A 12,046-nucleotide genomic window follows, 5' to 3' on the forward strand; every position below is an offset into this window, starting at 1 on the left:
TTGTAGAATTCTTTACCCCAGGTCCACAGAACATACATTTTTCTCAGTATCACATTACACCTATTTTGAAAGTGACCACGTAATTGGAAGTAAATCACTCTTCAGCATTTGCATAGCATTTCACAGACTTAAATGAAATATTGGTTGGCTGTTTGTTTGTTATTTTCTTCTCTTATTCCTTCCTGTCTCCACTGTTAAGCACAATTATCGGCAAAAAAGAGGTTTTTAACACCTATTTTTAGATTGCATTCCAGCCTGGGCAATAGAGCAAGACTCCTGTTCTCTCTCCCTCTTTCTCTTTCTCTTTCTTTCTTTCAAAAAAAAAAAAAAAAGAAAGTTCCATCCCTACGATGTAATGACTTATATGATATAATCATGATTACCACTTGCAAAATGGCTGTATGAGTAACCTGACATTTTATGTTGTTAATTTTATAAGAAAATCTTTTCTAAAATACAAATAAAATGAAGGGAAACCAAAATCAGAATATTTATCCTGCCATAAGTATTAAAACTATTACAAAAATACAACTATCATATGCCTCCTGATGGAAATATGTATCACTAAAAAGTATTATCCTAGGGTGAGAATGGGACATGAGGGAAAAGAGCAGGATTCACAAGACAGAATATGGGGATATATATGAGACAAGATTAACCAACACAAACCATGAAGGATAATTGTCAAACTTAGGTAATATATATATATAGGCATTCATGATTCTGTTTTGCTACTTTTGTGTATGTTTGCAATCATTTATAACACTTAAAACATATATTGCAAAATAAAAGAAAATATATAGCATTCACTTTCTTGTAAAAAAAAAAAGAAATCGTCTAATTGGATTTTTGAATTTAGAATAAAACCTAACCAATACATATTCTGTTATAACATATATTTATATTTCTTGGTTATCAGCGCAACTTGGCAATATTCTTGGGAAGGGGGATATATGGTTTTTAATCCTGATCCCCACTATCAGCTTGATAATTGCAAGAGGAAAATGACATTTCAATTTCTGCATTTAGATTAAAAGAAAGCCACCACCAAGCCATTTGATTGAAACACTCTATATTCTGTTGAACACATGGGGATGCTTAGTTAGATGTCTTATCTTTGCTGTTTCATTTTCACAGATTAGACTCTCTCTAGCAATGACTAACATTTGGACAGCACCTACATTTTACAAAACATTATTTTCATATACATAGTCTCAGGTGATGTCAAAGAAAACACCATTTTTCCCTATCTTTTTCTCATTTTGCTATGAAGGGATTTTCATTGGGTCACTTAATTGATTAAGAGGGATGGTTCTGTTTCCAAAACTTAGCTTTATTCACAGTCATTTATCTGTTTAAATAATGTGCATTATCTGCCACTCTCTATGCTCTTTACCGTATAATCTATCCTTATTCCTCAGTACACTTGCGCCCCAGTACCAACCAGGAGGGAGCATAGAGCAGTCTCAACTGCAGAGAAAATAATTTAACTATTTTCATCTGAAATCAGTTCATCATATCATCATTCTGACTTGTTAAAAAATATTCAGAAAACCAATGGTCATTTAAAATTACATGATACCAAATAACTGGTTCGACTGGCATTTTTGTTTCAGCTTTGCAGAGTTGCAACCTAAGGCTAAAGGATGACTAGTAGAAAAGTAAATCGCAATTAGCTGAATGTGCCCCATGGGTAGATTTTCTGATTTTTGCCACTTGAAGCAATTCTCAAAGACATTAACAAGGACTTCTGATTAGTTTTAATGAAATTCGAGAGCAGTTATATAGATAGTTTGCATCTTCAGCAGTGCATTAATTTGCAAATGATGGGGACAACCTTTAAGAATAGTGTGCTTCTTTAACATTTAGGATCAGATAGTAAAATAATTATTTTTCTCTCATTCTTTTGTGCTCTTTCATCATTTGGAAATGGCAATAAACAAGGACAATTTCCTGGAATACTCATTGGGTTAAGTGGATGAGTCATTCTTAAAGTGTCATCAAATTTATATGGACAAGTTGCAGTGAGGTAGTCAGATGATATTGGACATTGATTCCAAAACGTGTAAAAAAGGAAAGTTACTTGGGAATACAGGAATCATTCATTCATATTTTTTCTGCTTGTCTAACTGTAGATACTGTAGTTGTAATAATAGATGTAGTAGTGTTATTTTTTTTCCCCAGGGTGCATTCTTTAACCATTCTTTCAAACAGGTTTCAAAACCCATAGGGATTCCTTTGGCTTTGTCAAGAGTTGGGTTTTTCTTTTGCGATTATCTCAGCAGTTCAAGAGTGACTATTATAGATACTGACTTTCAGAATTGTCCTATTTTTTGTCCTACTCATTTCCAAAAAACACTACAGTATAATTAATTTGTTTTCAATTTGGTTTATATACAAAGGCCACAATGACAAAGGTCTAAGATTTTGGAATAGGAAGTTTCTTTTCCCTAAGGCTTCAATTATGACGGTGTAGAAAAAACAAAACAAAACAAACCATAAAGTTTCTACTTCAACATATAGGAGCAGGAAGATTCACAAAGCCTGGGGTCTAGTGACAGTCATGGACTTTTGCCAAGCTGAAAACATCTGTGAAAAACGAGGACATAGACCTATATGTTGAATGCATAAAACATCTTAGAGTTTGAGCAGGGCTTCTGGGATGTGGAGCTTTCCTTGACTTGTGTATGTCTAAGGGTTCTGCTGTGCTCTGTGTTCCCATACAATATTGTTCATATTTGCGTTATTTGCCTAGTGTATTCCAATTGTTATACATGCCTATCTGTCTCTCCTCACCTTCCCACTTCCTCTTAGACTGTGAGCTCCTTCAGAGTGGGAGTCATGTCTAACTACTCTCAGCCTTAGAGCCCAACATATATATGATAATGTCCTATTCAATATTGGTTGAATTTATGTATGAGAATTGTCCCTTTTTCAATCTGAGTCTGGAGATTAATTAATTAACTTTGGTGAATTTTCTTTCACATGTCTGGACAGTGAAGTAAAAATGTCAGTCAACTAATTTAGGTTATTTTGTTCATCCAGTGCCCAAAATGTTGATTAGACTTTTGCTGAATGAGGATGCTGCTTTGACATGATGAGGGACAAATTTTCTAAAATGAAGTTTCTGATTGAAAGACTATAATCTGAAAAGCAGATGTCAGGCATAAAAGTATAACAGCATTTTCCTCTGAGAAAAAAATTTCATATCCATTGACAAGATTTTAAATTTCTGTCATTGGAAAATTAGACTTATTCTAAAGCTAATTTGAGATCATTTTTGTAACATGCTGCATCAGCTAGGAATGCATTAAGCTGTAAGTAACAGAAAAGCTGACTATATGTGTCTGCTAATGTTAGTTCAGTGGTCCAAGGATATTAGGCCCTACATTTCTATAATTTTCTTGACCTTTTTTAAACCTATAGGTTGGTTGCCACAGCTCCAGACATAAACACTACATTTCAGGCAGTAATTAAATGGAAGGAATGCTCCAGCGCAGGCACAGATGCCTCTTTTTAAGGAAGAAAGTAAAAGCATTTTATAACCCCAACAGTGGACGTAGGCTTGAAATCCATGAACTATAACTAAATTACGTGGTCATTTATAGATGCAAACAAGTTTAGAGAGAAAGATCTTCAGTGGGAGAAAGTAAAGTACTTTGTCCAAGGAGCTGAGAATGGCTTTCTTTGGAGACAGCAAGTTTAATACAAGGTAAAGTGAGCTGATGGGAAACCATGCATTGAGTAAATTCAAGCTTAACCCTAAATTGGGATAATTTCTTTTTTGCTTATATTTTTATTTTTTTAGGTCTTGACTTATTCTCTTAAAAATGAAACATTATATATTTGAGAAACAGAAGATGCTGGTAAGAATGCAATGATGGTTCCATAAACTATTTGGGACTGCATCTGAAAGTTCATCATTTCTATGACTTTAAGCAGATCATTTCATCTATGCTATGCATAAATGTTCTCCTCTTTAAATTGAGTGTGTCCAATTAGGTAATCTCAGATTTTTTTTCTTGCTTTACCAATTTCTTTTTCTATGATTTGTGACACTAATCTGTTAATTCAATAAATGCCTAGATATCCTAGTGTTTAGTGAATTATTAAAATTAAGAACTAGAGTGGTAAGATCAATGTAGAAAAGAGTTTAACACTGACATAGCTCATGAGAAGCAATTACACTCCTTGATGTAAATGTGAGAAAAATTCTTCCACTTGTACGCTAAGAAATATGCACAAGAATATTCACAGAGACACTATTCATATAGAAAATACAGGGAAGGAACTCAAATGCCCAAAGAGTAGGAAATGAATAAATAAAGTGTGGTATATTTATACAACAGACTATTTCGCACCAGTTAAAATGAGTGCATTACAGCTAATTGAAAACCATGAATGGATGATAGAGAGAAAATATTGAGAAGGAAAACTTAAGTCCCCAAAGACTATATACAGAATGTCAATACCCTTTTTATAAAGCTAAGATAACTAAAACTTAATAACACATTTATTAAGAATAATAAAAAATATGTAAAAATGTATGCTTTCAACAGGGAATAAAATCATTGTTACCATAATCAAGGTAGTAATTATGTTAGGGGAGAGGAGGCCTTGAGCATGATAGAGCAGTTTAACATAGGCAATATTAGTTACTGTCGAGGTTCTAATTATCATGTTGAGTGGTAGACCCATGGATAGTTATGATTTTTAAATAAATATGCAAGTATATAAATACTTCTATGCATATGAAAGGCCAATGAACTAATGATAGGTATATCAAAATATAGGGTTTATCAATAATAGAGATTATGATTAAACCCATTCTGTGCACCTGTATTTCAAGTAAAAGAAAATAGAAGTCCATATTGCCTATGGAACATCTTTATTCTCAGCTAATGTTCTTCATTCCTCATGTAAAACAGGTGGTGCAAACATTAATTCATCAAAAATGGTAGAATTAGCTTGGTTATTTAGGATGTCTTCTGTTAAAGCACCTAGTCATTTAACTTGTGTTAATAAAACAAAGAGGGAAACCAGAAATATATCACGCACTGTCCTGAATTCTAGTTGGGATGTCAACATGGAGAATAACAGTCACTGTCTATTTTCTGTGACCATCAGTCTTGCCTCTGCTCCTTCACCGAAGTGAGGTCAAGACAGTGAGATGCGAGGGTCCATCTACAGCATCTTCCTGAGCAGAGAGAAGATTGATAAGATGACCCAATACTTGCTATTTCTTTTTTCTCTCTTTCTTTCCTTCATTCTTTCCTTTCTTCCTTCCTTCCCCCGCCCCCCCCCCCTTTTTTTTTGACAGAGTCTTGCTCTCTTGCCCAGGCTGGAGTGCAGTGGCATGATCTCAGTTCACTGCAACCTCCGCCTCCCAGTTTCAGGTGATTCTCCTGCCTCAGCCTCCCAAGTAGCTGGGACTACAGGCACATGCCACCACATCTCCTAATTTTTGTATTTTTGGTAGAGATGGGGTTTCACTATGTTGGCCAGACTTGTCTCAAACTCTTGACTTCATAATCCGCTTCCTCAGCCTCTCAAAGTGCTGAGATTAAAGGCATAAGCCACTGCGGCCAGCCAATACTTGCTATTTCAAAGCACAATCTCTACTGGGTGCCATCAAAGATCATCAAGATATGTTCTAAACCACTGATGAATCCACAAGCTAATGGGAAGCACAGCAGACAAGAGTAAACAAAGTACAAGAGATTGAAATATAATGACAGACATGCACAAACCAAAGCAATTCACTTGTTTAACATTACACACACACACACACACACACACACATACACACACACAGTCTGTTATGGACATAGAAATATATCAATGGACAAGGTAAGCAAAGTCTTTGCTCTCCAGGAACTTCCATTTCTCCTGGAGAAGACTAACAATGTAAAAAATAGATCAACAGGATAATTTAAAACAGCAAAAGTGAAACAAAGGCAATAAAAGCATGTATTATGATAGAGATCAAGGAGAAAAACATTGCGTTAAGAGTACAAACAACTTCAGTCCTCCTTTTTAAGATCTTCAACCCATGCTGGCTTTGAAATTGCATCAATGCTCATTTGAACAAAAATCACAACTCCTTATATTTATAAAATGTATCATCCAAATTGAATTTTCTATCATCCAAATTCAAGTATCATCAGGCATGTACATCTGAAACCACTGAAATGTAACCAAAGTGTATGTGGAGAGCTTAAACCTCTTCACCATTCAGCCACTCTGCAATCAGACTCCTGTTTAGTATCCTCCCCTTCCTTGAAAACCTTCAGGGTGACTGGTGCCCCCTGAACCTTCTATAGTAACTAGCAGCTACTGAAGAAGAGTACATTTCATTCAAAAGGCCCATGTTTCTCACATGTCTGAGGGTTATATCCTAAGAGAATTTAAATGTATGTGTATATACAGAAACACAGATTTTTAAAGGCAAATTACATATTCAAATGTATGTTATAATATATATTCAAATATTCATACAAATAATCTCCATCCTATCTGTGTATCCCATATTTAGACTAAATTTCATATCTAATACACATCTTGAGGTGCCCATCCATACACCATTTCGATTTGATAATCATGCAGAGCCAGGCACAATGGCTCACACCTGTAATCTCAGCACTTTGAGAGGCTAAGGTGGGTGGGTCACTTGAGGTCAAGAGTTTGGGACCAGCCTGGCCAACATAGTGAAACTCTATCTCTTCTAAGAATACAAAGCTTAGCCAGGCATAGTGGGGGGAACTTTTAATCTCAGTTACTCAGGAGGCTGACGCAGGAGAACTGTTTGAACCTGGGAGGCAGAGGCTGCAGTGAGTTGAGATCATGCCACTGCACTCCAGCCTAGGTGACAGAGCAAACCTCTGTCTCAAATAATGATAAAAATGATAATAATCATACAGAAAACTTCTAGACTCTGAGCTGTAACATCAACCAAGGTACTGATTAAGTTTTAGTGAGAAGTTTACAATTTCCTGTATGTCTTTGATATATGAGTTTGTAATTTTTTTCAACTCATAGACCTGATCAAGGGTTGCTCTCAGAAAATTGACCACCTCTGCTCTGAAACATGACATCTATCCTCAATATACAGCATAGCTTATCTTCCCCAGTAGAAAAAAATTATTTTGGAACAAGTTTCTTGAGGCTTTAGTCAACACATCTTCCTCACTAGGTAACAAGCGCAAGTGACGGAATTGTTGAGGAGATGTATTACGTGATCATTGCATCGATCCCTTTCAGGACCAGAAAAATGTCATGCAATAACCCACACTAGAAGCATTTGCTTTAAGCATTTCATAAACATCCAGCCGTGTTTGTGATGGGTTGTTGCTGGTTGTGAAGACTGTTGAACTCTTACCTTTTCCAGTGATAAATATTTCAGATGTAAAAGTTTAGAATAGGGGATGAAATTAAAACTGTGAACAGAGTTAAAGCCATGCTCATCTGCTAATAGATCCAAGCCCACTTTCTCTGTCCATTTTTGAAAAGTCATATTTACTGACTGAGGTACGACCCGCCTCATTTCTAAATCACTGTGGTTTAAGCACACTCTGTACAGACCCACAGTCCTCAGAAGCTTTCCAGATACCACACTTCTCCCTTTCTCTAAAATTGTTCCCAGGACAAGGGTCAGCCCCACAACACATTCTATAGAAGAACCTTTCTCACACTGAAGAGTAGGCATGGAAGCATTCGCAGGCCCCCATATCTGGAGGCAGAAAGAATATTATGAGGGGATGGGATTATTCTTTCAGGATGCTTCCAGGGCTTAATTTTTCCATGGTGGAAAATATCACTTGTTTTCAAAGTAAGATTTCACCATTATTTTAACTGTCACTCACATTTTTTGTAAGGAGTTCTGTTTTAGATATTGATAACTTTTTGTATAAGCAATTCAAAATTTATCTTTATTTTTCACTATGAGAAAAGTAAATACATGTAAGACTTGGTATCCAAATGAATTGCAAAGCTACTTAGCTAACTATTAAAACATCACAGACAAGTCAGCCAGAGAGATTACCCATGTTACAAAATATTTGTAATAGTCCCCTAATATAAGTGATATGTGATTTGTGGATATATCAATTGTTTGCCTTTCTGCATAACCGGAAATTGTATACATGTAGTCAAAGGACTTCCTTCAAAGATGTTCATCTGTAATTCATTCATCTGAAAAAGCAAAAAGCTTTTTATTTTGTATCGGCAGCTACCCACTCAGTATATATCCTGAGAACAAAGCAAAAATGGACTGAATTGACTACATTTTCCTGCTTTCATCTGAGTATTTGGTCTCATATAAATATGTGGATACAAGGCCTCATATATTTTTTTCTGGAATTAGAAAATCTGAAGTAATAGGCCTCATATTTTTTAACTTTAATAAAGAAAAAATTATTTATTTCTAACCACCACAAATTAAATGTGGCTCCAGGCAACACATCAGCAAGAAAGGAGAGGTTATACAACTTTCCGAGAACTCAGTGAATACCAACTAGAGCCTTTTTGGTTACCTGGACCCGTTCCTTCCTACTTGGATTGCCTCCTTTCGTTTCATAGGCTCGGCTCACACTTCTCAAGATACTAAGTGCGTGACGAAATGTCTTAAGCGTCTCACCTCTTTTTTTCTATAACACTGAGCATATAATTTGGAGACTGAAGAACAATCACAACTTTCTTTGTGTTCTACCTGTGCTGACCTTCTGCTCTTTTGTCGTAGTGGCTCAGGAATATTTTTCTGTAGAAAGGAATTAGGAAGTTATTGTTAAACAACTACTCTGCAGATAAATTAAAATTGGTTTCTAATAAGTACAGGAGTGTCATTCTCATCTCTTATTCCTGGAAGACCAAAAATCTTGCAATTTCAGCTAAGGCCTCAGCAAAGTACAATTGTGGTTGTAGCAATGGAAGTAAATTTTTCTTTTTTAAAATCATTCTTTTGCAACACAGAGATGTTATCAAAAACTTCTTTAAGTGTGGACATCCTAGTTTCCCCCGAAGGTGTTTTAGGTGTCCTATTAACATTCCCAGGTGTTTGGTAGCTGGGTTGCGTGTTGTCCATTATTGATTTCCCATCCATTGGAATCATGGCTACAACAGGAAGATCTGATTCATCCTTTCTTCATCAATTCTGTTCTTGGAACCGACAAAATTCAGTTCTGCTGTCAGTAATCTCTTAGCACACCGTTCCCACCTCATGGAAATAATGGTCCCTCGGGGCATTTATTCGATATTTTTTCTCAGTCTCTTCAGTCCCCTTTCTTCACCTCTCCCTTCCTTTTCCTTTCCATGCTACTTCCCCTGGAAATGGCCTCAAGTTTTTCTGGCTTCAATTATTTTATAGCATAAATTATTACGACTTAAATTATGACTTAAACTTTTGAGTCTATACATGGTTCTCAAATAAATATTTCTGTGCTAGCCCCTCTGATGAGTTCCATTCTCCTCAATAGCCTGCTGGACATCTTCACCTAGATCCCCTTTAGCCCTTCAACTCCAACAGATCAAAATGGGATACATCTTTGCTCCCTAAATCAGGATCTCTTCCAGAAAGTCACCATCGGTCCAGTCACCGGACGTCAAACCTGGCCTTTATCTTTTTCTCTTCCCTACCTCTTGCTCCGTAAATCAACTGCACAGTTTTGTTGTTTCTACATGTGTAATCTTTCCCTTCTTAATCTTGCATTGCCAGAGCCCTGTGTCAGTTGCTCATTATCTTGGACCTGTGGTATGGCCTTGGCATCCTGTTTTGTGCACCTCTTGCCCCTCTTACCCACAGTCCATATATGACTTACTTATATATAACTTATATATATGACTGCCAGATAGCTTCCATTACTCTGATCCTCGGAAGCCTGCTCACAACTGCCTGCAGAACCAAGTCTACGTGCTACTGTTCAGGATCTCTACAACCTTACTCAAAGGTACAGTAGCTCACTCCTCCCTTCCTTCCTTCCTTCTCCCTTTATACACTCTATGGGCTGATAAAAACAAACTGCTTATTGTTCCAGATGGAGTTTCCCAGGCAGCAGTCTCTGGGGCAGAGACTAGTAGGCACAGTGTTAACTGGAAGTGTTTTTCTACAGCTGTGGAAAAGACAGAAGGAGACAGGATTGAGTGGAGGGAGATGAATTTCCATGCAGAAAATTTGTTAGCAAAGGAAGAGCTCTTGGAGCTGGGATGACTTTTCACGGATGTCCTGAGTTGGGGTAAAAGGACTGGGCCTTGAGAGCCCCATGTTGATAGTCATTGGGTGTGGTCTACTTTGAGAAAGTCAGTTTTATTCAGCAGAGGCATTCTCCAAAAGGACCAACTGCAGGTGCCCATCTTTCCCTGACACTCCCAATAGAGAAATAAACACCATCTAACCCCTTTATTCCTCAAAAGTGGGCCTGAGGACTAAGCCCATCATGGCACCTATTCACTTACCACTCCCACAACCTCACATTGGCACTTTTCTTTAAGCTCGGTGGCAGGTTGCTAGCTGTCTCTCAATGCCTCTTTCTAACCATCTTTCTTTAGGCATATCCCTCCTCCTCATTACATTTTCTAGACTCTTTGCACTAGATGTGCTTATGTTACTAAGTTCTAAGCAATCCATAAGATAAAAAGTGATATTCTCAACTGCCAGATTGGTATCCAGAGGGACTGATAGGCCTCCCATGTTTCCTCCTTTCCCTCCTGATTCCTGGAAGGCAGACAGGGTGAAGGGAGCTGGAACAGCTCATTTGTTCCATGAGGTGAAGGCTAGCGCAAAGGATTGCACAGCAATGAGCCAGTAGGTGTGCAGGGCCTCCCTACCAGCTCTGGACTGCTCATGCTGGAGAGAAAATCTTTGCTCTTCTTTAAACTTCTGGTATTTTGGTCATTGTTCCATCAGCTGAACTTGCACATCCTACCTAGCTCAAGTTGCAACACTTTTCTCTCCACATCCGTATGCCTATACTTTCCCAATTGTTCAAATGCTACCTCTTCCATAGAATTCCATGGCTCTCCTCTCTGCACCCCTAGAGTGTGGGTGTAGAGCTGTTTCCTCTGTTGACTTTTCATAATTATTTATCTGTATTTTCCTTACCAAGAATCACACTTTCATCATTAATGAAATTATTTTCCGATTCCTTAGCCCTTTTACCAAGCTGTACTATCTGGTAGGACATCTGAGCATAATATTTTTTTATCCACCATGTGCACCAAAGAGTCTTTTACTTGGTAGATATTTGTACTACTTGTTGACTGAATGAAGTTCTTTTTAATATGAGATTGAAAGTGGCATTCCTGTGATTTTGCACTCACCAGTTTTGTAATAGAAAACTGTTTCACTCATCAGAGGGACTAGAAAAACCCCATTTCTTCTTGCAACGACCCCTAGAGACATTTCAAGCTGCTCTACATATTCCCTCCCAGGTGGAGTGGCCTAGGAATAAATTTTCAAATTTCCCTTGGGTCACGTGCACACACACCCACTCGCTCTTGTTCTAACGAAAGGCTAGAATTTACATTTAGAGTTAAGGTTTTCCAAAACAGATCTGCTGGTGGTGACAAATAATGGTTCCGGTAGCACTCCAAGCAGAATCAGTTCATGAAAGTAGGCAGAAAGTAATTCTCTCTGAGGATCTACTGCTTCTCCCCTATTGCTCATGTTTTGGTATCATAAGTGCTATTTTCCATGTTCTCTTGGGTCCAGAAAATGATTCAAACTTGGACTGTCCATGGCTTGATTGTGGCCCTGACATTTAATAGAATGGTGATCTCAAAAAAGGTACTAACCTCTCCAGTTGTGAGTTTTTTCAACTATAATTGGCTATAACATGGTGTGTGCTCTGAAGTCCCAGCTGCTCGGGAAGCTGAGGTAGCAGGATCCCTTGAGCCCCGGAGTTTGAGGCTGCAGTGAGCTATGATCATGCCACAACACTGAAGCCTGGATGCCAGAGTAAGACCCTGTTTCAATCAATCAATCAAATGGGACTAAAAGAAGGGCAATAAAATGATGTAATTAGAGGATGGGCTCCGGAGCCTAAAGTACTTGGGG

The sequence above is a fragment of the Aotus nancymaae genome, unplaced genomic scaffold (genome assembly GCF_030222135.1).
Source record: "Aotus nancymaae isolate 86718 unplaced genomic scaffold, 86718_ANA_hifiasm-v0.15.2.pri h1tg000008l, whole genome shotgun sequence".
In the NCBI taxonomy this organism is placed as follows: domain Eukaryota; kingdom Metazoa; phylum Chordata; class Mammalia; order Primates; family Aotidae; genus Aotus; species Aotus nancymaae.